Below are 26,473 nucleotides of genomic sequence, written 5' to 3'. Positions count from 1 at the left end.
GTAAATTTAAGAAAATTGAAATCATATAAAGTATCTTTTCTGACCACAATACCATGAAACTAGATATCAATTACAAGAAAAAATCTGTAAGAAATAAAAAACACATGGAGGCTAAACAACACACGACTTAAAAACCAAGAGATCACTGAAGAAATCAAAGAGGAAATCAAAAAATACCTAGAAACAAATGACAATGAAAACACAATGACCCAAAACCTATTGGATGCAGCAAAAGCAGTTCTAAGAGGGAAGTTTATGGCTATACAAGGCTACCTTAAGAAACAAGAAACATCTCAAATAAACAACCTATCCCTACACCTAAAGCAATTAGAGAAAGAAGAACAAAAAACCCTCAAAGTTAGCAGAAGGAAAGAAATCATAACAATCATATCAGAAATAAATGAAAAAGAAATGAAGGAAATGATAGCAAAGATCAATAAAAGTAAAAGCTGGTTCTTTGAGAAGAAAAACAAAATTGATAAACCATTAGCCAGACTCATCAAGAAAAAAAGGGAGAAGACACAAATCAATAGAATGAGAAATGAAAAAGAAGAAGTAACAACAGACACTGCAGAAATACAAAGGATCATGAGAGATTACTACAAGCAACTACATGCCAATAAAATGGACAACCTGGAAGAAATGGACAAATTCTTAGAAATGCGCTACCTTCCAAGACTGAACCAGGAAGAAATAAAAATATGAACAGACCAATCACAAGCACTGAAATTGAAACTGTGATTAAAAATCTTCCAACAAACAAAAGCCCAGGACCAGATGGATTCACAGGAGAATTCTATCAAACATTTAGAGAAGAGCAAACACCTATCCTTCTCAAACTCTTCCAAAATATAGCAGAGGGAGGACCACTCCCAAACTCGTTCTATGAGGCCACCATCACTCTGATACCAAAATCAGACAAAGATGTCACAAAGAAGAAAAACTACAGGCCAATATCACTGATGAACATAGATCCAAAAATCCTCAACAAAATACTAGCAAACAGAATCCAACAGCACACTAAAGGATCATACATTATGATCAAGTGGGGTTTATTCCAGGAATGCAAGGATTCTTCAATATACGCAAATCAATCAATGTGATACACCATATTAACAAATTGAAGGAGAAAAACCATATGATCATCTAAATAGATGCAGAGAAAGCTTTCAACAAAATTCAACACCATTTATGATAAAAACCGTTCAGAAAGTAGGCATAGAGGGAACTTTTCTCAACATAATAAAGGCCATATATGACAAGCCCACAGCCAACATCGTCCTCAATGGTGAAAAACTGAAACAATTTCCTCTAAGATCAGGAACAATACAGGTTGCCCATTCTCACCACTATTATTCAACATAGGTTTGGAAGTTTTAGCCACAGCAATCAGAGAAGAAAAAGAAATAAAAGGAATCCAAATTGGAAAAGAAGTAAAACTGTCACTGTTTGCAGATGACATGATACTATACATAGAGAATCCTAAAGATGCTACCAGAAAACTATTAGAGCTAATCATTGAATTTGGTAAAGTAGCAGGCTACAAAATTAATGCACAGAAATCTCTTGCATTCCTATACACTAATGATGAAAAATCTGAAAGAAAAATTATGAAAGCACTCCCATTTACAATTGCAACAAGAAGAATAAAATATCTAGGAATAAACCTACCTAAGGAGACAAAAGACCTGTATGCAGAAAATTATAAGACACTGATGAAAGAAATTAAAGATGATACAAACAGATGGAGAGATATACCATGTTCTTGAACTGGAAGAATCAACATTGTGAAAATGATTCTACTACCCAAAGCAATCTACAGATTCAATGCAATCCCTATCAAACTACCACTGGCATTTTTTCACAGAACTAGAACAAAAAAATTTCACAATTTGTATGGAAACACAAAAGACCCCGAATAGCCAAAGCAATCTTGAGAATGAAAAACAGAGCTGGAGGAATCAGGCTCCTTGACTTCAGACTATACTACAAAGCTACAGTAATCAAGACAGTATGGTACTGGCACAAAAACAGAAATATACATCAATGGAACAGGATAGAAAGCCCAGAGATAAACCCATGCACATATGTTCACCTTATCTTTCATAAAGGAGGCAAGAATATACAGTGGAGAAAAAGCCTCTTCAATAAGTGGTACTGGGAAAACTGGAGAGCTACATGTAAAAGAACGTAATTAGAACACTCCCTAATACCATAAACACAAAAAAACTCAAAATGGATTAAAGACCTAAATGTAAGGTCAGACACCATCAAACTCGTAGAGAAAAACATAGGCAGAACACTCTATGACATAAATCACAGAAAGATCCTTTTTGACCCACCTCCTAGAGAAATGGAAATAAAAACAAAAAATAAACAAATGGGACTTAATGAAACTTAAAAGCTTTTGCACAGCAAAGGAAACCATAAACAAGACAAAAAGACAACCTTCAGAATGGGAGAAAATATTTGCAAAAGAAGCAACTGACAAAGGATTAATCTCCAAAACATACAAGCAACTCATACAGCTCAATATCAAAAAAACAAATAACCCAATGCACAAATGGCCAGAAGACCTAAATAGCCATTTCTCCAAAGAAGATATACAGATTGACAACAATCACATGAAAGAATGCTCAACATCATTAATCATTAGAGAAATGCAAATCAAAACTACAATGAGAGGGCTTCCCTGGTGGCACAGTGGTTGAGGGTCTGCCTGCTGATGCAGGGGACAGGGGTTCGTGCCCTGGTCCGGGAAGATCCCACATGCCGCGGAGCGGCTGGGCCCGTGAGCCATGGCTGCTGAGCCTGCACGTCCGGAGCCTGTGCTCCACAACGGGAGAGGCCACAACAGTGAGAGGCCCACCTACCACACACACAAAAAAAACTTCAATGAGATATCATCTCACACCGGTCAGAATGGCCATCATCAAAAAATCTACAAACAGGGCTTCCCTGGTGGCGCAGTGGTTGAGAGTCCGCCTGCTGATGCAAGGGACGCGGGTTCGTGCCCTGGTCCGGGAAGATCCCACATGCCGTGAAGCGGCTGGGCCCGTGAGCCATGGCCGCTGAGCCTATGCGTCCGGAGCCTGTGCTCCGCAATGGGAGAGGCCACAGCAGTGAGAGGCCCACATACCACAAAAAAAAAAAAAAAAAAAAACTACAAACAATAAATGCTGGAGAGGGTGTGGAGAAAAGGGAACCCTCTTGCACTGTTGGTGGGAATGTAAATTGATATAGCAACTATGGAGAACAGTATGGAGGTTCCTTAAAAAACTAAAAACAGAACTACCATACGACCCAGCAATCCCACTACTGGGCATATACCACGAGAAAACCATAATTCAAAAAGAGTCATAGGGCTTCCCTGGTGGCGCAGTGGTTGGGAGTCTGCCTGCCGATGCAGGGGACACGGGTTCATGCCCCGGTTCAGGAAGATCCCACATGCCACGGAGTAGCTGGGCCCGTGAGCCATGGCTGTTGAGCCTGCACGTCCGGAGCGTGTGCTCCGCAACAGGAGAGGCCACAACAGTGAGAGGCCCACATACCGCAAAAAAAAAAAAAAAAGTCATATACCAAAATGTTCATTGCAGCTCTATTTACAATAGCCACGATATGGAGGCAACCTAAGTGTCCATCAACGGATGAATGGATAAAGAAGATGTGGCACATATATATACAATGCAATATTACTCAGCCATAAAATGGAACGAAACTGAGTTATTTGTAGTGAGGTGGATGGACCTAGAGACTGCCATACAGAGTGAAGTAAGTCAGAAAGAGAAAAACAAATACCATATGCTAACACATATATATGGAATCTTAAAAAAAGGTCAGAATAACCTAGGAGCAAGATGGGAATAAAGACGCAGACCTACTAGAGAATGGACTTGGGGACATGGGGAGGGGGAAGGGTAAGCTGGGACAAAGTGAGAGAGTGGCATGGATATATATACACTACCCAACGTAAAATAGATAGCCAGTGGGAAGTACCCACATAGCACAGGGAGATCAGCTCGGTGCTTTGTGGCCACCTAGAGGGGTGGGATGGGGAGAGTGGGAGGGAGGAAGACACAAGAGGGAAGAAATATGGGGACATAGGTATATGTATAACTGATTCACTTTGTTATAAAGCAGAAACTGACACACCATTGTAAAGCAATTATACTCTAATAAAGATGTTTAAAAAAAAGTCTAAAAATAATAAATGTTGGAGAGGGTGTAGAGAAAAAGGAACCCTCTTACACTGTTGGTGGAAATGTAAATTGGTACAGCCACTATGGAGAACAGTATGGAGGTTCCTTAAAAAACTAAAAATAGAGTTACTGTATGATCCAGGATCCCACTCCTGGGCGTATATCCAGAACAAACTCTTAATTTGAAAAGGTTCATATACCCCAGTGTTCATTGCAGCAGTATTTACAATAGCCAAGACATGGAAGCAACCTAAATGTTCATCAACAGATGAATGGATAAAGAAGATGTGATATGTATATTTTATAAACACACACACACACACACACACACACACACACACAATGGAATATTACTCAGCCATGAAAAAGAATGAAACAATGCTATTTGTGCAATATGGAGGGACCTAGAAGTTATCATACTAAGTGAAGCAACCCAGATAAAGACAAATATCATATGATATCACTTATATGTGGAATCTTAAAAAAATGATACAAAGGAAGTTATTTACAAAACAGAAATAGACCCACAGACATAGAGAACAAACTTACAGTTACCAAAAGGGAAAGGGGGGCGAGGGATAAATTAGGAGTTCGGGGTTATCATATACACACTACTGAAACAGAAGAGAAACTGGCAGGGCACAACCTTTAAAAGAATGACATAGTCCTTGTGGATACAACATAAACTGGTAAGAACTTCCAAGACGACGGAAAAATTGACTTCCAGTATACCTTGAGCCTCATTATATGCTCATTGTAATATATTAGCATGCTAAATGACACAACCACAGGTGCCATGACAGTTCCAAGGTTAATCATAAAAGCCAAAAAGTGGGCGGTGGCCCAATTCCTGGAAATCTTTGCCCCTTCTCCAAATCTCATATCTGACATGGGTAAGCTGATAGTGAGTCCCTTTTGCACGTCTGAAGCCAAGTGTCAACTCCACTTCCATGCCTCTTATCCCTGTCTTCTCCTTGTCAAACCCACAGTTACCAGTATAGTTCAAAGTCCTCATTTTCTCATTTAAACAATTGCCTCCGCCATCTAACTAGTCTTTCTGTCTCAGATCTCTCACCTTGTAAGCCACTCTTCACACTGTTATTAGTCAGTGCTCTAAAACCTTTGGTGGATCCTCAACATTAATGGAACAAAACCTAACTTTCTTTTTAGGATATTCAAAACTCTTCCGTGATTTTAATTCATCTTGTCTTTTCAGTCCCATCTCTCAGGTCATTTCCTTCAACTATCCTTTAATATGCAAGACTGCATGCCTTAGACATGATATGTACTGAACTACCACTAAGCTTTGGCTCATGCTATTCCATCACCCTAGGAACAATCATGGAATATAAAGAATACTGCACTGGCATTAGGAGACTTGGGTAAGAGTTCCAACCCTGCCATGTGTCCTCTCTGAGTTCAATTCTTGATAGGTAAAATAAGGACAAAGTACCGGCCTCAGGATTAAATAAGAATGCATTTCAGAGTTCTTTATGAATTCTAAAGGTATACAAAATACTGCCAAATTCTTCTAGATAATGACTTTCCAATTTTACAACCCACAATTATTAAGAGGATATCCATTTCTCCACATACTTGCCACCACTGGATATATCAATTTAAAAAATTTCTGCCAATCTGGTAGAATAAAACAATTTTATTATCTTTGAAATTTGCATTTCCCTGACTATTAGTGATACTGAACATCTTTCCCAATGTTTATTGGCTATATTCTTTTCTTTGAATTCCCTGCTCATATTCTTTGCCCATTTTTCTATTTCCTCCTCCTTTTTTGTTATTATGGATATATAATTGTTGTTTCATCCATTCGAAATATTTTTTTTAGGTCTGGCGCTTGTCCTCTTAATTTATTGGAAGTGTCTTCTGTTACTGAGAAGTTTTTATTTTGTTATATCTAAGTTTAACAATCTATTTTTTTAAATGGTTTTTGATCTTGATAGCTGATTTTAAGGCCTTCCCTACCTCATGGTCATAAACATTTTCTTCTAACATTTGCAAAGTATTTCTTATATATTTAGACTTTTATTACATTTTGATTTTATTTTTTGTTAATGGTGTGAAAATTTTATATATCTTTCTAAATGCACACCATTTATTGAATAGTCCGTTCTTTAAATATTGATTTAAAATACCACATGTATTCTACATTTAAATTGGGAGATATACATGAGTCTGTCTCAGAATCCTTACTCTGTTTTTGATCTAGTTGTCTTTCCCTATGCCAAAACCACACTGTTGCATTTTACTGAATGCTTTCAGGGGGTGTTATAGAGAGGATTGCGAAGTTTTCTCCTCTAATAACTAACAAAGTACGTTATACAAATAGATTTTATAGTGCTGACTCATCTTTACATTCTTGGGATAAATTCTAACTAAATAATACTTTAATTCAATATTCTAATACTTTATTTATGGTTTTCTTAGTCTTATCTCCAGAAGTAAGGTAGCCCTGTAGTTTTCCTTTCCTTTCTGCACCCCCCACCCTCTTTTCTCTCTCTCTCTTTTTCTGTGTCTCTCTTTGGTTTGGATATTAGTGCTAATGTATTAGCATCATAAAACCAGTTGGGTAGGGTCCTATCTTTTTATATATCATCCAAGTTTATATGAGTTCTTTAAAAGTTTCCTAGAACTCACCTGTAAAACCTGGGCCGTTGTAGGGACAAATCTTTAAATTTCTTTTCAATTTCTTCTTATAATTATTAGTTTACTCGAGGTTTTTACCTTTTCTTGTGATAACTGGAATAAGTCATATATTTCTGAAAAATTACCCACTGAATCTCAGCTTTCACATTTTATTAGTATACATTTATACAGAGTTCTTGCAACTTTACAAATCTCTGTATATTTAGTCATGCTTACTTTTTAATTTTTAATATTGATTAATATCTTTTTGTTCTTTTCCAGACCTGCCATGATTTATCCATGTTATAAATTTTTCAATCAATCAAAAATGCTGCTAATTTCTGATCTTACCCTTATTAATCTGGACCTTTATTTTCTTTGAATTATTTTATCAATTTCTTTTTTAAATCTTTAAGTCAATTATTTAATTCATTAATTTTATTTAAGCAAATGACTTAATTTTTATGAAATGAAACTTGCTTCCATAAAAATTGTAATAACCCAAAAGGACAATATAGTAAGCAACAAACCAACCAGCACCCCATTACCCAGAAAGAAAATGTGTCAATATTAATTGAATGTCATTCCACACATCTCTCTAAGCATTTATGGAGATGAATGGATGACTCCTAATTTATCCTTTTTCTTCCCAATTTTATGGTCTTTCTTTTTAAACTGTTCTTAATTTCAAAAAGCTCTAAAATTTTCTTTTTTAATAAATGCAGTGTCATCCTGCATGTCTCTGAGGATATTATATTTATTCTAAAGTTCTGTTTTGCTCTATTAACTCTGATTCCTTGGGTATTAGTTCTTCCATTTGCATAGTTTGGTATCCTCCTTCACAGTATTAGTTTTCTTTAAATATTTTATGATATTGGGTTGTGGGCTCATCTTTGTTTAGGCTTTAGAGGTATCTTGTTCGTCTGATGTATGTGATTACAGCAGCATTTTTTTAGGGGAAGGGCAAAATTTTACATTGGGTAGTGAACATGGATAGTTAGTATTTGGGGGGGCTCCCTATCCTTTCTGAATATTGACAACACTGGGGAATTGCCTTGGCTTTTAAAGCACCCACATTTCCTGGTTTTGCATCATACACACTAAGGAGAAATGAAGGTAGGAAGAGGTAGATCCATGTTTGCTTGCCCAGCAGGCTAGACATAAAGCACCCCTATAATCACACATCTTTTATAGTATTCCACTACTGTGCATGTTTTCTCATCTGCATTCCAATCCTATTTTCAAGGGGTTTTTTCATGGGTTTTGGCCAATTTTGTTTCTTTTCACATTTGTTATTGATCGGTACCATACATTTTTTGGAGGAGGAAGGAAGGATCACTTTTAGGAATGAGGAGTAGCAAAGGGAGGCTTCAGCATGTTCTCAGTGCATTGGAAGTTTCACATAGATGTTTTCGCAGAGATAAATGGACAATACTGTACATACTTTTAAAGGAAAATATGGGTTTTTTTAAACTATACTTTCTCTTCTATTGATGTATGGTTTCATAATAGTAAGCACAGGGTGTTATCCAGTGGTTTCTAACCCTTGATGCACATTACTTATTTGGGAGAGCTGCTCAAACATATTAAAACCTAAGCCCAGAAATTCCATTTTAATTGGGCTGGGGTAAGAGCCACTGGTATAGTGGGAAAACTACACGCTTTAGGATTAGACAAATTTGAGTTCAAATAACCACTTACTGTGGTCTGTGACTTTAGGCAAGAAACAAACTCTTGAGCTTTAGTTTCATCTGTAAATTGGGTTTACAAGATTGTGGTAAGGATTAGAGATAATGTAAGAAGAGAGACTAGCACCATGCAAGACAAATAGCAAATGGTTAACAAATGTTAGCTCTTCTAAATACAGTTATAAGTAAGCAGACAAAAAACCATGGCATTAGAAAAGAGACCAAGTAAAATAGGACATCCCTTCATATGCTAAAATCTTACAAATGACAAATTTAACTCCAAACGTAACAAAACTGTTCATAGGAGTTGACGATCATTCCCAGATATTCCAAACTAAGAGAGACTGTGGGATTTAGAGTGTTCCTACTACATTTTATTGTACCCCCTGGGCTGTTTTAACATGCTTATTTCAATGCATTTTTTTTTCAAAGGATAACTCTTTAGGCTATTACAAGGTTTCTGAGCCATTCTTCATTCCTACATTTCAAAACCTGAGAGTAAAAACAGCAGCTAATAATAGTGGCAACCTGGTTATACATTTCTATCTGTACTCATGCAAATATTTTGTGAGAAATAGATGAGCACTTTGAAGTTGCAGGAAATGAGCAGAATAACTAGAAAACTGTGGGACCCATGAATTGAACCAACTTTAGTGTCTCTGATGCATGAAGCAATCCAAACCTAATTATAACCAGCTGGAGACAACTCCATTTTCAGAGATATTACCCAAACACAATGATGCCCATTTGCTGACAAGTAAATGTGCATACCTTTATCATCTGTATCATTCAGAAGCACAAGTATGCCATTTGGCATAATGTAACTTCTTAATTAGTAATATCAACTGAATTCTTTAAAAAGTTTTAACCTATGCCCAATTACAGCTATAATTATTCACCTATCAACAATAGAGGAAAATTATTTTCTTCTTGTTCTTTAAAATGTTTAAATGTTCAGAAGTTATTAATGTTCATATACATTACATAATAGGACTTAATTTCTCAAATCTTTATTATAAAAGTAGACCCAAAGCAATACTAACAGTCAATTTGACAATAACACCTTAATTTAGAGGCCCATAATAAACATTAAGAGGGCCTGACTCCTACTGTATTCAATGTACCTTAACATGGTAAATTATCTGACATTGATTTTCAATGTGAAGACCCTCTCAAAAACAAATTCTATGGCCAAGAAACACATGGAAAAATGTCCAATGTCATTAGTCACCAGTGAAAAACAAATTAGAATTCCAATAAAATACAACTACAGACTGACTAGAATGGCTAAAATGATATAGCATAATAATACCAAATTCTGGAAAGTATGTGGAATAACTGCAACTCTAATATCTTCAAGGTGGGAGTGAAAGACACGATAAAGGACATTTATGCAAAACCCACAGCCAACATTATATTCAATGAAGAAACACTGAAAGAGTTCCCCTTAAGATCAAGAATAAGACATGAATCCCCATTTTCACTACTTCTATTCAGCATTGTCCTGGGAGTTCTAGCCAGAGCAATATTAGGCAAGAAAAAAAATAAGAAGCATCCAAACTGAACAGGAAGAAGTAAAATTATCTTTACTCACAGATAACAAGACCTTATAGATAAAAAATCCTAAAGAATAGACACACACACAAAACTATTAGAACTAATAAAAAATTCTGTAAGAGTTTCAGGATACAAGACCAGCACACAAAAATCAGTTGTATTTCTATACACTAAAAATGAACATGAAAATGAAATTAAGAAAACAATTCCATTCACAATAGCATAAAAAAAGAATAAAATACTTAGGAAGAAATTCAACCAAGGAAGTTCAAGACTGTATACTAAAAACCACAAAACATAAGTGAAAGAAATTAAAGGAAGCCTAAATTTAAAAGTATCCCATGTTCATGGATTGGAAAACTTAATATTGTTAAGATGTCAATATTTCCAAAACTGATCCTGTGATTCAATGCAATCCCTATCAAAACCTGTTTCCCTTTATGTAGAAATTAACAAGCTGATTACAAAATTCATATGGAATCTCAAGGGACCCTGAATAACCAAGAAGATCTGATGAAAAACAAAACTGAAAGCCTCACACTTCCCCAGTTCAAAACTTATTACAAAGCTACAGTAATCAAAATAGTGTGGTATGGGCATAAGAACAGAATTGGGAATTCAGAAATAAACCCATACATCTTTGGTCAACTGAGTTTTGACAAGGATGCCAAGATCATCCAATGGGCCAAAGAACAGGTTCTTCAACAAATAGTGCTGGCACAACTAATATCAACATGTAAAAGAATGAAGTTGGACCCCTACCTCATATCATATACAAAAATTCATTCAAAATGGATCAACAACCTAAATGTAAGCACTAAAACTATAAAACTTTTAGAAGAAAACACAGGGGAAAGTTTCATTATTTTGGCTTTGGCAATGGATGCTTAGATATGACACCAAAAGCACAAGAAATAAAAGAAAAAATAGATATGCTGGGCTCCATCAAAATTGAAATTTTGGTGCATCAAAAGACACTATCAAGAAAATGAACAAACCTATACAATGGGAGAAAATATTTGCAAATCATATATCTAATAAAAGATCTGTATCTAAGAAGTATCAAGAACTCTCACAACTCAATAGCAAAAAGACAAGCAGCCCAATTAAAAAATGAGCAAAGACTTGAATACATTTCTCCAAAAGAGGTACAAAATGGCCAAAAAGCAAACAAAAAGGTGCTCAACATCATCAGTCATAAGTAAAGTGCAAATCAAAACCATGAGATACTACTTTAATCCACTAGTATGGCCATAATCATAAAAACAAAAAAATAGGTATTGGTGAGGATATGGATTTTGTACATTGATGGTGGGAAAGCAAAATGGTGCAGCCACTGTGGAAAGCAGTGTGGAAGTTCCTCAAAATTTAAACAAAGAATTACCATATCACCCAGCAGTTCTACTGCTGGCTGTATACCTCAAAGAACTAAAAGAGGGACTCAGACAAATACTTGTATGTGAATGTTCATAGCAGCATTATTCTGAATAGCCAAAAGGTGGAGGCAACCCAAGTGTCCACGGACAGATGAATGGATAAACAAAACATAGTATATTCATATCATGGAACATTATTCAGCCATCGAAATGAATGAAGTATTGATACATGCCACAAACATAGATAAAACTCAAAAACATTATGATAAGTAAAGGAAGCCAGACACAAAAGATCACATATGTTAGTACATTTCTATGAAATCTGAAGAACAGTTAAAACCATACAGATAGAAAGCAGATTAGGAGTTGACAGGGGCTGAGAGAAGGTGGGAATGGAGAATGCATAGGTCTCCTTTTGGGGTGATGAAATGTTTTGAAACTTGACAGAGGTGGTAGTTGCACAACATTGTGAATGTACTAAATGCCACTGAATTATGACTTTAAAACGGTTAATATTATGTTACATCAATTTTGCCTCAATGAAAATAAATAAAGGAATAAGAAAAAATTCTGATGCCTCTTATGAGCAGTTATTAAAACTATTCTGGGTCTTGGCCAAAGAGGACACACACAGTAAAAAGGATTTAGAAATTACAAGAAGAAAATGATTATAGCTGCATTATAAAAAATAATCTTTTATTTCACTTAGGAAAGTACAAGAGCAAATACCTTGAGGGATAAACCACCACTAATCATACAAACATTGTTCTGCTTAGTTTCTGTATAATTACTCTTAACAGAACTTTTGGTCGGACATACACATTTTTCTTGCTCAAATATTCCCTCATCAATAAGTCCTATCCTTATCAATCTATTTAAAATTTCAATGCCTACCCTGTCTACTACTTCCAATCCCACTATCATACTATACTTCTGCCCACAGAAAGTTAACACCTACTAATGTGTTAATCTTACTAATGAGGTTCATTTTTTAAAAAATAAATTTATTTATTTATTTTATTTTTGGCTGCATTGGGCCTTCGTTGCTGTGTGTGGGCTTTCTCTAGTTGTGGTGAGTGGGAGCTACTCTTTGTTGCGGTGCGCGGGCTTCTCATTGCGGTGGCTTCTCTTATTGTGCAGCACGGGCTTAGGCACACGGGCTTCAGTAGTTGTGGCACGTGGGCTCATTAGTTGTGGCTCATGGGCTCTAGAACGCAGGCTCAGCAGTTGTGGCACATGGGCTTAGTTGCTCCACGGCATGTGGGATCTTCCCAGACCAGGGCTCAAACCTGTGTCCCCTGCATTGGAAGGCATATTCTTAACCACTGTGCCACCAGAGAAGTCCTAGGTTCATTGCTGATGTTTATTTCTGTTTGCTAGAATATATGCTCCACGAAGGCAGGCATTTTTGTCTGTTTTATTCATTAATGAATCCTCAGTGCCTAGAACCATACTTAGCACTTATGAGTACTAAATAAATATTTGTTGAGAGAATGAAGTAAATCAGCAGACCAGAGAAAACTGAAAGCTAAGTGTCTGGGGAGGGAGGGAAGGAGAAGAGGGAAAAGACAGTAAGAATCATGTCATGTCTCAGGTAACAGAATCTGTAAGCGAGGGCATGTTGTAGGGATAAAAACAGGAGATTGGTCGAACATATTAATAACTGAGAGCCCAGAGACTCATAATACTCAAAATGTCCATGATATTCAAAATTACTTGACATATAAAGAACCCCATAGGAAAAGTCAATTAACAGATGCCAACATCAACATGACACAGATGGTGAAATTGTCTGACAAAGACAAAATTGGCTATTAAAGAAAAATACTTGTGAAATACATATAAGGGTAAAAATTCTTGAATCAAATGTAAAACTAGAAAGTCTCAGCAAAGAGATAGAAGATATGCAGAATAATTAAATGGAAATTTTGGAATTGAAAAATACATTTTAAATGAAAAAATTCACTGGGAAGGCTCAATAGCAGACAATAAAGGAAAGTCAGTGAATTTGAGGATTGTTCATAGAAATTATACAATCTGAACAATAGGAATAAATTTGAGACAAAAAAAAAAAAGAAAGAAAGAAAAAGAAGAGAGCCTCAGAGACCTGTAGAAAAATAACCAAAGGCCTATCATCGATGTTACTGTAGTCCCAGAAGGAAAGGAAAAAGAATATGGTGCTAAAAATACATTAGAAGAAATAATGTCTGAAAACTTCCCAAGGTTGGCAAAAGACATAATCCTCCAGATTTAAAAAGCCCAGTGAACTCAATAAAGGATAAGCCCAAAGAAATCCACGCCCAGGATATCATAATCAAACTGATGAAAACTAAGAAACAAAAGTTGAAACCAACCAAAGAAAAACAACACTTTTAGGGAATCAATTGGAATGACTATAGATTACTCATCAGAAACAGTGGAGGACAGTTGGAAGCGACACAATATTTTTAAAGTCCTGGAAGAAAAGAACTGTCAACTAAGAATTCTATATTCAACAGAAATGTCCTTCACCTGAAGGTCAAATAAAGACACTTTAGATGAAGGAGAACAAGAGAAGAGGTTGCCAGCAGATATGCTATAAAAGAATTGCTTTTTCTGTTGCTCAGAGAGAAGCTATCAGAAGGAAATTTGGAGGATTAAGATAAAGAATGAGAAAGAGAAATGGTAACTATCTGGATAAACATAACAGACTATTCTCCCGTCTTGAATTTTTAAAAATATGTTTGACATCTGAAAGCAAAAAATAATATTGTCTGATAGAGTTTTCAATGCATGTAGTGTAATATATAAGTAACTATAACCTAAAGAGGGCAAAGATAAAGCCATTTATATGGTGATATGGTTTCTACATTTTACTTGAAGTGGTAAAATATTGATTCTCAGTAGATTGTACAAGGTTTAGAATGTACATGGTAATCCTTAGAGTATCTACAAAGACACAGAGTAAAACACACAACAGGTAAATTAAATAGAATACCAAAAGATGTTCAAATAAATCAGGAAAGAGAAAACAGGATAAAAAACAAAGGGAACAAACAGAAAATAAATGGTCAACCTAGGGACCTCCCTGGTGGTGAAGTGGTTAAGAATCCACCTGCTAATGCAGGGGACACAGGTTTGATCCCTGGCCTGGTAAGATCCCACATGCCGCGGAGCAACTAAGCCCATGCGCCACAACTACTGAGCCCGTGCACCACAACTACTGAAACCTGTGCAGCCTAGAGCTTGCATACCACAACTACTAAGCCCGCGTGCCAAGAGCCTGTGCTCCACAACAGAGGAAGCCACCACAATGAGAAGCCCATGCACTGCAACGAAGAGTAGCCTTCGTTCGCCACAACTAGAGAAAGCCTGTGCGCAGCAACGAAGACCCAACACAGCCTAGATAAATAAATAAATTAATTAATTAAATGGTCGCCCTAAACTTAAATGTCAATTACATTAAATGTAAATAGTATAAACATTAAAGAAATTATCAGAATGGACTTGGAAAATCATGACCCAATTATTTGGTAACTACAAGGAACACATTTCAAATATAATTATATAGGTAGGTTAAAAGTTTTTTTTAAAAGAGGAAAAAGATAGACATAACATGAAACCATTAATCAAAATAAAGCTGGAGTGGTTATATTATCAAAGTAGACTTCAGAGTAAAGAAAATTAACAGGAACAAAGAGCAACCCTTATATACTAATAAAAATGTAAATTCTCCAAGAAGGCACAATAATTCTGAATGTGTATGCATCTAACAAGAGAGATTCAAAATACATGATGCAAAAACTGACAGATCTGAAAGGAGAAATAGACAAACCTACAATTACATTTGGAAATCTCAGCATTCCTCTCTCAGTAAACAACAGTGAACAATCAGCAATGATACAGAAGAGTTAAACAACACCATCAACCTATTGAATCTAACTGACATTTAAAGACATTTATCCAATGACAGCAGAATATACATTCTTCTCAATTTTACATGAAACATTCGCCAAGACACACCATATCCTAGGTCATGAAAGAAATCTTAAGAAATTTAAAAGAAATCAAGAATGTTCTCTGCCCATAACAAATAGAAAATAACAGAAAATACCAAGAAAATCTCCAAATACCTGGAAATTGTCTAAACCAACAATCTTTGATTCAAAGAGGAAGATTCAAGGGAAATTAGAAAATATTCTGAACTGAACAAAAATAAATACAAATTTTCAAAAATTTGTGGAATACAGTTAAAGCAGTATTTACAGGGAAACTTAAATAGTAAGTATTTATATTATAAAAGGAAAGTCTCAAACCAATAATCTAATGCCCTCCTAATTAAATCTTTGCAAACATCTTTATCTCCTTAAATTTTACAGGTATATATATATTAAATTTTTTTTTTGGTATGTATTGCTTAAATGCCCTCAGAAAGGTCTTTAAATTTTGACTCAAAACTTACCTTCGCTGAAAAACTCTAATTAGCCTTTTCCCACTGTTCCATCTGTGTAACTATTTGGTCTCATTAAACTGCTATTATATTCATTGGACCATATAAGCAATTACTGCTTTAATAAGACATTAAGCCTCTAGGCTATCTGCTTACAAAGCACATGATATCTTAGAGGAAATCTAAGTGAGGGGATAATAAACCTATGGGCTATGAAATGGGGTAGCAAAATTGGCATAAAAAGATGAGTTATCAGGATTAATTTTAACACCCCATTTCCATGAATAGAGCATATTCTAATCATTTTTAGATTTTCCTATTGTTTTAGTTTGTGTGCCCCATAAAAGGCAGTGGCTGCAGGTACAGTTTGCATTGTCTGTATTATCTTTGGAATTAGTAAAAAAAAAAAAAAGTTCAAACTCTGAAAAATTGTGTCAAATTATCCATATCTTCAAAATCCATATATGCCCTCTCTAGATTTCTATCATGCCTCATTTATAAAGCATGAAATTGAAGGCTAACTGATGTCCTGTGACAGAAAAGTGTAATAATAATTCAGAAGCACTGCCTATTGTGTTTTATTCCACTTGTGAAATGAAATCACATACATTAAAATAAGAATAAAGTTTCAAACTGTGCATTTTCAGCATTTGACATCACTCACAAACAATTAGCTAGTACTAATTAGGTCCAATATTGTGAATGTTTCATTAATAAAAATTAATTAGCTCTGTTAGTTATGAATGTCACAGGAAAACCCAGCCTCGGGTGCTCTGATTGTTACTGTTGTTTTCAGGAATCACTTGCTGAGAATTGCTTCCCCTGGTTTTATTTCTATGCCTCAATTATACAACCTTAAAACATGGCAGCCCCTTGTATTATACATTTCCTGCAAATATTAAGCTAATATGCTAAAGCAGGAGCATATTTTACATAACCACATATGTCAGACTAAATTTGAGCCAAACAAGAGAATGAATGTACTCACATCTGAATTATATTTGGCAAATACAGAGATATCATAAGCTCCTGGTTTAAATGCCTACATGCTATTTCCATGGTAACTACATAAACATTTTCCTCATAACACACAGCTATCTTCATTCTTTATATCCCATTATTTATTTTTTCACTCTCAGGGGAAAGCCTAATTTATTCCCTAGGAAAAATCAATCAATGGTTTCTTAATCAGTGACATTTGAAGAGTAGGTGGCACAGTTCTTTTTATGGAAAAGCAATTTCCACCAACGCTCTTGTTATGTGACAGAAGACTAGAGGAGAATAAAAGTAGTACTTGCTTTAAGGAAAGTGTGTGTATAAGTTGCAATGAATAGTCCTTCAAAGAGAGATGAGACTGTGCATTAGAAACCCGCAAAAGGTTGGCCAAAGTGATCACGTGCAACTCCAACTTCACTTTTGTATGTGAGTGGAGTATCATGGAAACTCCTTTATGGAAAAAAAAAAGTGATCTTTCATTCCTACAGAGTTTTGGCAGTCTTTAAAAAAATTCCTTTGCTGCTTTCCTCGTGTGATAGAGATTATATATAGAATGGTCAGCAGCTAGAGGCAAGAGAAAGACTACCTACTTAAAAGCAGATCAAATGACAGTTAAAAGGAAAGATAAAGGGAAACCACATCAGGTTCCTTCACTTTGTCTACTCTTTGAGCCTGAGGTAACTATCACAGATTCAAACAGCACCAGATGGAAGAGATCCCTTATTGCATTTTAGCTATCAAATGAACAACAATTTCTCAAAGTGCTCTAAGGGACAGTGGATCAACTAACATTCTTCAGTGTACTCAGAGCTCAGTGGGCTAGCAAGGGAAGCCCATTCAGGATGAGTGTAGATATTAGCCAGTCCCTTCCTCTGAGCTTCCCTGGCACCACTATGATAGCACTTATCACTGTTTTGTTATTGTTTATATATGATTCCCTCAAGGGACCTTTATAATACCCCTCCAATCTAACACAGTGCTCTGTGAATGGTAGGGTGCTTAATAAGCTAGTGGATTAAATGCATATTTAGCTATAATGTATACACATTTCCTACAATACACAATGCTCCTCATTCAAAAGATTAAACCGTTTTACAATAATTCCCTCTACCATTTTAATGTTTCAATTCTCATGGCAGTTTTATTACTTACTCTATTTCTACAAGGCAAATTTCTTACAATCTCCTCTCTTTCATTTATCTCCAAGGCCTATGTCCAGTTATGAGGCAAGGGCTTCTTGTTGCTTTTTGGTTTAGTTTCTAATGTTCCAGTACCATTTGTTGGAAAGACTAATCTTTCTTTACTGGGCTGCTTCTGCACCTTTGTCAAAAATCAATTGATCATATATATACATATCTAAACAAAGCATCCACATCTGGTTTCCTTTTAAATATTCCCCATATGAAACTTACCTGTGCTTTAGCACTAGTTATACAATGGCCCATTATATATCATCAGAGAGATCTAGAGCACCAGAATGTTTCATGTTTTCCTTCCTATGTATGTCAAACCAACAGAAGGAAACAAAAGCTGGGCCTGACTCCAAGAAGAATGAGTTTCTTAGGGATCAAGTGTTTCCTTTCATTTCTACAATTTGGTATTTTTAGATAAGCTTTCTTGTGACCATGTGCCAGAACTGTTAAACATCAAAATGTACAAGCCAGAATGATAATACTAATTTTTTTCCCTCCATTATTCTGTTGCTACTGCATGGGGACAATTACTTCAGAATTCAAATACCAGTGAGGTTAGGAATAACTGGCTCGTTTATTACAAGCATTTGTGCAGACTTCTAGTTTTTCACTGTTATAAAAATGTGGTGGGTGAATCTCCCTTCTAGTAACAGAAACAAGGGGACTCTGCATTTATTATGCTCCTCAATTGCCACATATGTTTAGTGGTATTCCAGCTGATTGTCGTTAACTTAAAACATTTACTGCTAATTACAGTTGGCACAATAAATCAAAGGGTAAAAATGTGTTCTCAACACCCACAGTAATCCTCTCCTTCACAATAAAATTTCTATCTCTTCCCCCATCATACCTCATGCCAGGACCAGGCCCTTGGTGAAAGGACTTCTGAGCTCTTTTCGAAGTCCAGATAAACATCCTCTTCCTGGGTCATCCTGTCATGGCGTTTTCAGAGGCTAACTCTTCTCACACATCACAACTGACTTCTTACTACCTAGCATTGTTGTCTTGCCAGCAATACACGTGTGAAGGGAGACTTTATGCCACATGGTATAGTCATTTCTTGGTCATTTGACTCTACTAGAGAGTATTCCTGCTACAACAATCTCAGTAGTAAAGAATTAAAAGAGCTAATGTGAGAGATGTAAGCTCACAGAAATAATTGCTTTCCCAAAAAAAGTCTTAAAAATACATTTGAAAACCTACAGAATGAAAGAATTACATTCTTTCAAAACAGTGCAGAATTAACAAGAAGACAGTGGCACTTTAGGTACCAAGAAGAAAACACAAGAGGACAAAGTCACAACACAACAGCAAATCTGCACTATTGACTTGAGTATGTTGCCTACTCATCTATGCTATGTTTTATTTTGAGCTCATATGAAAAAATACATTTAAATAAATATCACACACCAATGAAAGATGCAGAACGTACATCTAGTATATCATCATTTATACTTCATATTGTTTATGAGTACTTATATAAGAATATATATTCACCAACCTCATAGAGCATTTTCTCTGGAGAAGGAGGCTAGGAATGAGATTGGAGAGAGATACAGAGAGGATTTCAATCATTCCTAAATTGTTTTGTTTCTTTTAGCAAAAATGACAAAATGTTAGCATTCAATTAATTCTTGGTGGTAAGATAACAGATGTTTGTTATATGATTCTGAATTCATGGAATTTCATAATAAAAAAATTTTAAGAGAAATAGAAATAACACCTAATTACATTTTAGCCTGGAAGTAAAGCAGATTTATAAACACAGAAAACATGAGGAAGAACCTTCTTTCTTGGAATAGAGTTATAGCTGGCCAAAATACATTTTGAACTACATAAGTCTGAAAGAATACTTAGTGATACTGTAATTTCTAAGTAATATTGGGCAAGTAGATTTGCCTCCAAGAGCTTCCATTTAATTTTATGTAAAGCAAGGATGTTGAAGTAAAATATCTTAGATAACCTCTTCAACTTTAAAAGTCTGTAACTCTTTTTCCCCTAGAGGAGGTAAGTATATCTCTGCACATGTTATTCCTTTTGCCTAGAATAGGAATACTCTTTTCCTCTAGCTTGTTCCCTGGCAGTAAAATCCTATTTATCCAGTAACACTCAGTACATAGGATACCTTCCTGCTTTCGGAAGCCTTCTCTCACCCTTCCTAAGGAGGAAAAAGCACTATCACAGCTCTGTTCTTATACTCCCATTAAGCACTTGATACACTATCTTTCCATTTATGTGTTGCCTGTTCTGTTAGATGGTGAGCCACTGATGACGGGACCTGCACTCTACCTTTCTTTGTATCCCCTGAACCTTCCACACTATTGCAAATATTGTTTTCCCTAAGTAAATGATGAATGAATGAATGAATGAATGAGTCAGTATGTAAAATGGCATGAAGCTCACTCCATCATTCAGGTCAGTTGATCGTGCCACTAGAAGGTAGGGGTGTAACCCAGACGATCACTTAATATTCTTTCCAAACGAATCCACAGGATCATTTCGAATTTTATGCTCTTAGTTTAGAAAGCAAGGATGACATAACTTTTCTTCTCCTTTTGCTTTTCCTCATACTACACAGCTTTTTACAAAGAACATGAAACACTCTTCTTACTTAAGCAAAATATCAGAAACATAAGATACACTAAACCTTGAACTGAAAAACTGTTACAAAGAAGTGAAACATTTTATCATATATATTTGGATAATATGCAGTTGGCTGCAACAGTTCATTCAACACTTGTTCTCAAATGGGGCTGGCTACAGTTCCTAAGGTGGAAGAGGGATAGTGTGATAACATAGAGGGGAGAGAGAACTTGGTGGAAAATAGCCAGTAATCCCTTCCAGGAACCCAAGGAAGCACGAGGGTAGATCTCAGCACCCTTAGTTCTTTCTTGGATCAATCTCCCCAGATTTGGCTCCTGAAATGGTTGTTAACTGGGAGTTTCTTGGAATCAATGGGAGTGTCCTGGGAGTCTGCCAACCAGCCACAAGACCTAGAAATGCCCTTGACAATATTTAAGCTAAAGCAGACAACTGCCACCAGATGCAATGGGGGGAATTTGGAGCTCAAAGCTGCACCCTCAGAACTTCTAACCAGGTACTAGTGTAGCTCACCCTAGTCATTTCATTAATTCAGAAGTAACACGACCTTGCATTTTACAGGACTGAATATTTTGGACCATACTTATTAATTATAATAGGGTTATTTTTAAAAACTTTTTATTTTGAAATTGAAGATTCACAGGAAGTTGCAAAGATAGTATTGAGAAGCCTCATTTACCCTTAAACAAGTTTGCCCCAATAGTCATAACTTGTGTAAATACAATATAATATCAAAACCAGGAAACTGACATGGGTACAATGTATGTGTATTCACTGTCACTTTATGACACATGTAGATTACTCTAGCTATCACCACAATCAAGATAGACTATCCCTTCACTGCAAAGATACCCCTTGGTGCTATCTCTTTACAGTCACACCCATCCACCTACCCCTCAACCTTCCCAAACCCCTGGTAACAACTGTCTTGTTCTCCATCATCATAATTTTGTCATTTTGAGAATTCATATAAATGGAATAATACAGTATAATACAGTGACTTTTTGAGACTGGCTTTTCTCATTCAGCATAGTGTTCTTGAGATCCATCCAAGCTGTGGTGTATATCAGTAGATCATTCCTTTTCATTACTGATATCATATTCCATGGTATGGATGTACCACAGTTTGTTTAACCGTTTACCTATTGTAGAACACGTTGGTTGGTACAATCTGTGGCTAGTACAAATAAAGCTGGTAGGAAAAATAATGCACATGTTTTTGTGTGGATATAAGTTTCCATTTTATTGGGTTTAATGTCCAAGAGTGGTATTGCTGCATCATATGTTAAGTGTACATTTAGTTTTTAAAGAAACTATCAAATTATTTTCCAGTGTCTGTACCATTTTATATTCTACCAGCAATATATGAAAGATCTAGTTTCTCTGTATCCTCACCAGCATTTGGTATTGCTACTATTTTTTATTTTAGCAATTCTAACAACTGTATAGTGATAACTCATCATGGCATTAATTTTCATTACCCTAATAGCAAGTGACGTTGAACATCTTTTCAATATGCTTATCTGCCAATACTATTAAGAATATATCCTCTTTGGTGAAATATTTCTTCATGTCTTTTGCCCATTTTTTAATTGATTGTTTTAACTGTTGAGTTTTGGGGGTTTTTTTGTTTTTTTTCGGTACACGGGCCTCTCACTGCTGTGGCCCCTCCCGCCGCGGAGCACAGGCTCCGGACGCGCAGGCTCAGCGGGCCACGGCTCACGGGCCCAGCCGCTCCGCGGCATGTGGGATCCTCCCGGACCGGGGCACGAATCCGAGTCCCCTGCATCGGCAGGCGGACCCTCAACCACTGCACCACCAGGGAAGCCCAACTGTTGAGTTTTGAGAGTACTTTAAGTATTCTACATATGACTGTTTTGTCTTCTCATTCTTTTAACTGAGTCTTCAACAGAGTAAAAATTTTAAATTTTGATCAAGTCCAACTTACCCATTTTTCTTTCTTTTATAGATTGTGCTTTGCTGTCCTATCTAACTACTCTTCACTAAGCCCCAGATCCTAAAGATTTTCTCCCACATAAAACTTCTAAAAAGTTTTATAGTTTTACATTTAAATCTATGATCCACTTTGAGTTTATTTTTGTATAAGGTGTGAGACTTAGGCTGAGGTTCTTTTTCCCCACCCCCATGAATATTCAGTTGTTCTGCACTATTTGATGAAAAGACAGTCCATTCTCCATTGAATTGCCTTTACACTTTTGTTAAAAAAAAAAAAATTAGCTGGCTATACTTGTGTGGGGTTATCTATTTTGTTATTGATTTCTGTGTCTATCCTACTGCCAATACCAGTCTTGAGTATTGTGGCTATATAAATTTTGCAATCAGGTGGAGTGGTTCCTTCCATTTTATTCTTCTTTTTCAAAATCGTTTTAGCTGTTCTAATTTCTCTGCCTTTCCATATAAATTTTAAAATCTTGCCAGGATTTTAGTTAATTGAGTTAAGCCTATATATCAAATTAGGGAGAATTGATATCTTTAATATGTTGAGTCTTGATGATAAGTCTTACCATCTTAAACTTTGATAATAGGTTAATGTACTTAGTTTTCTACCATTAGGATAAGGAGTACCTATTTGAAAGGGGCTGTATATAAATTTAACAGAAAATTTACGCCACTACTATATTTAAAATAGATAACCAACAAGGACCTACTTTATAGCCATAGCACAGGAAACTCTGATCAATATTCTGTAATAACCTAAATGGGAAAATAATTTGAAAAAGAATAGATACGTGTATATGCGTAACTGAATCACTTTATTGTACACCTGAAACTAACACAACATTGTTAATCAACTGTGCTCCAATAGAAAATAAAAATTAAAATAAAGACAAACTGGTTTCCAGATTCATTACTATTTTAGTTTTTAGTAACAGTATCAGTTACTGAGACTGAAAAACAAGGAAGAATTTTCTTGGGATAAAGAGAAAGGCAAATAAGACTTCAAGGGAGGACAGCTGAGTAAAGAGGTCAGTTTTGCATTTTTTCCTCATCCATGTCTCCTATCTTTCTCTGTCTTCTGTATCTCAGATAAAACGCGGGTCTAATGGTATCATCTTCAAGTAATTTAACCTTTACTTAGTAGATTAAGTTGTCTTTTCCATTAAATAATAACTAACACTTTAAGAACATAATCAAAACAATGATAAATTATTGACAAAATAAAACTGATGTTGCAAAAGAAAAATACTATGTATCTAAAGGGAACATAATTTTACAAAGCTGAAATAAGAATGCTGCTAATAAGACCTCTCCCTTTAAAAAAAAAAGACCTCTCCTTATCTGCCATTAGGTAAATAAAAACTTTACAAGTTGAAGTTTTGAAGTATTGAATGTTTGTAAACTAGAATAAACTCCTGGTTAAGAGCTCAGGTCATGGAGTCAGATAGACCTGGCTCTACCTTGAACTAGCAACTTGATGTAGGGCAATTTACATAACTTCTTTGAGAATGTGTTTCCTCGTATGTAAGATGGAGATATTTAATAATAGGACCTATGTCAAATAGAGTGGTGAAGCTTCAGATTATGCATATTCAGCACTAATCTGAACGCTTGGCATACGGTAATCACTCAATACACATTAATTACTATTATTTTTAATTCCTTTTTGTCTGGACAAATTATACCTAGGCTTCCCTCCATAAGGACAGTTGTCCTAAATGGAGCCTATCAAGCTTTATGAATTTTAAGATTCCTGATAGATACATTATTTAGAGTGGTCTTACTGTCTGCAAGTACACACTTCCCTTACTCCCAAGAACCATAATTTTAAGCTAATGAACTGAACTTAGATAAAACTGGGTGTTTGGCTCAACTTCAACATAGCTAGAACACCATCTTTTAAATTTCAGCCTCTTCAAAGTGGCCATGATAGTTTGCACAGTTAGAAATGTGAATTTCTAATTGTACAAATTAGAAATTCTGTCCATTGCACAATCAGAAGTCTGATTCCATTCCCTCATCAAAAGCCACAGTAGATTTGGGATTTTGGAGGCACCCAGCTTAGAGGGGGCCAGAAAAATTAAATAATATGTAATTCAGGTGGTCTCATGTAGGTGAATTACATGACCTCTGAACTGGACTTGATGGGAGAATCAAGGCAATTCTTTTGTTTTATTTTGTAGAGAGGTCAAGTTCTAATTTAATCTGTTCCTTGTTAATATTATGAGCCTAAAAACAAATTTGGTAGTTAAAAAGAGTGGAAATTAATGACTAAAAGAATCCACTGCCTGTGAATTTCAATGATCCTATCCATGGTTACCAAAAATCACTGAGAGATGAATTTAAATGGAATTAAGAGCTTGATAAGGAGTGGTAAAAGTATCATGATAAAAATTTTGATAATGTTGTTTGTTTTTGGTTCATTAATGAACCTGTGGTTATATGAGATTATAGAATCAAATATAATCAAACGGGTAAAGAAAACTTAGATCATTAATGGAGAAGACAGGGACGTTTGGTGACTTTCTTTTTTTCTTTTCTTTTTTTTTTGCCACACCACGTGGCTTGTGGGATCTTAGTTCCCTGATCAGGGATCGAACCCAGGCCTAGGGCAGTGAAAGTGCAGAGTCCTAACCACTGGACTGCCAGGGAATTCCCCAGGGACTTTCTGAGTATTATCTTGCTTGTATGAGTGAACATTCAGCACTTAAATTTCTGCTGTGTTTCACAAGTTACTTTCTTCAACTTTAATTTTTTAATGGTTCAGGACTAGAAAGAATTTGCTGGACATTTTTAAAAGGCCACATGCTGGTACATGGCTGGTAGTGACAAGAACATGGAAAGTTCTAATTATGCCATAAGTAGAAGTTTAACCAATAATTGGACAATTTTTTAAAAAAAAATCAATGTTAAGGTATTTTCTATCCAGGTTAACGTTAACACAGGGAAGAGTGATTAGAACATTCATTCCTTACATACTACTTATCCTGGGTTACGCCTGCCAATTTAAATCATTTTCTTGAAATAATAGGTCCTGCATTCCTTAGAATCATCAGGACTAGTAATTGATACTGTATTTGACTGATTTTTCACATGCCCTGATTTCACAGCAAGGACCTAGTTGTACTTAATTACACCCACTCACTACCAAGACACACTGACTCAAGCAAACAAATGATTATACCTCAAAATCAAATTAATAGACTTCCAATGAATATAAGTTCTAATTCTTCACTAGGATGTGATTAAAAAATTATAAACATTTGAGTCTTTACAAAACATGTATTGAAACAATTTTGGCCTAAAATCAAGGAGATTTAAGAAGACTGACAAAGAATCTTTAAGTCTTTCTATAATTGCTTTCCACTTTACTTAAAATATAACAGTCACTGCAATTTCATAATAAGAAATAATTTTATAATCTTTTCAAGTTTCTCTCTCCTTTTCTATTTTGGATCCTTGTGTCTTTTTTTTTTTAATGACATAAAGACTTAAAACCTTGTATCTTTTATAAACCTAAATTCCTAAGAAACAGGGGCAGAGGATAAAATAAAGATTAAATTAAAATAAGATGTCAGATATGAAAGGAAAAAGATCAAGAGACCAGATGTCACATAAGGAAACTAAAAAATAATATGAAATAAGGTTCAGAAAACAAAACTAAAACCATTTGCATGTGTGATAGGATACCACCATTTACGTTGCCTGGGTTATTTCTATGAAAGGAAAAAAATATCTGGTAAAGGACGGACCTATAAGTATACTAGTACTATGCCATATTCTTACTCAAATAACCTTACCTGTTTCTGTGTTAAGAAGTTCATAACCTGGG

The 26,473-nt window shown here is 35.6% G+C and overlaps 1 protein-coding gene across 8 annotated transcripts in view; it reads right to left on the bottom strand.

Moving 5' to 3' along the window:
- The window catches only part of PEAK1 (pseudopodium enriched atypical kinase 1), a gene marked incomplete at its 3' end in the record, with an annotated part of 295,822 nt that overhangs the window by 114,944 nt on the left and 154,405 nt on the right, over nt 1-26,473 (bottom strand). The gene's annotated exons all lie outside the window — the stretch shown is intronic.

This window comes from Mesoplodon bidens (genome assembly GCF_964165515.1).
Source record: "Mesoplodon bidens genome assembly, chromosome: 3".
Classification (NCBI taxonomy): domain Eukaryota; kingdom Metazoa; phylum Chordata; class Mammalia; order Artiodactyla; family Ziphiidae; genus Mesoplodon; species Mesoplodon bidens.
This window is presented reverse-complemented; position numbering and strand designations above follow the sequence as displayed.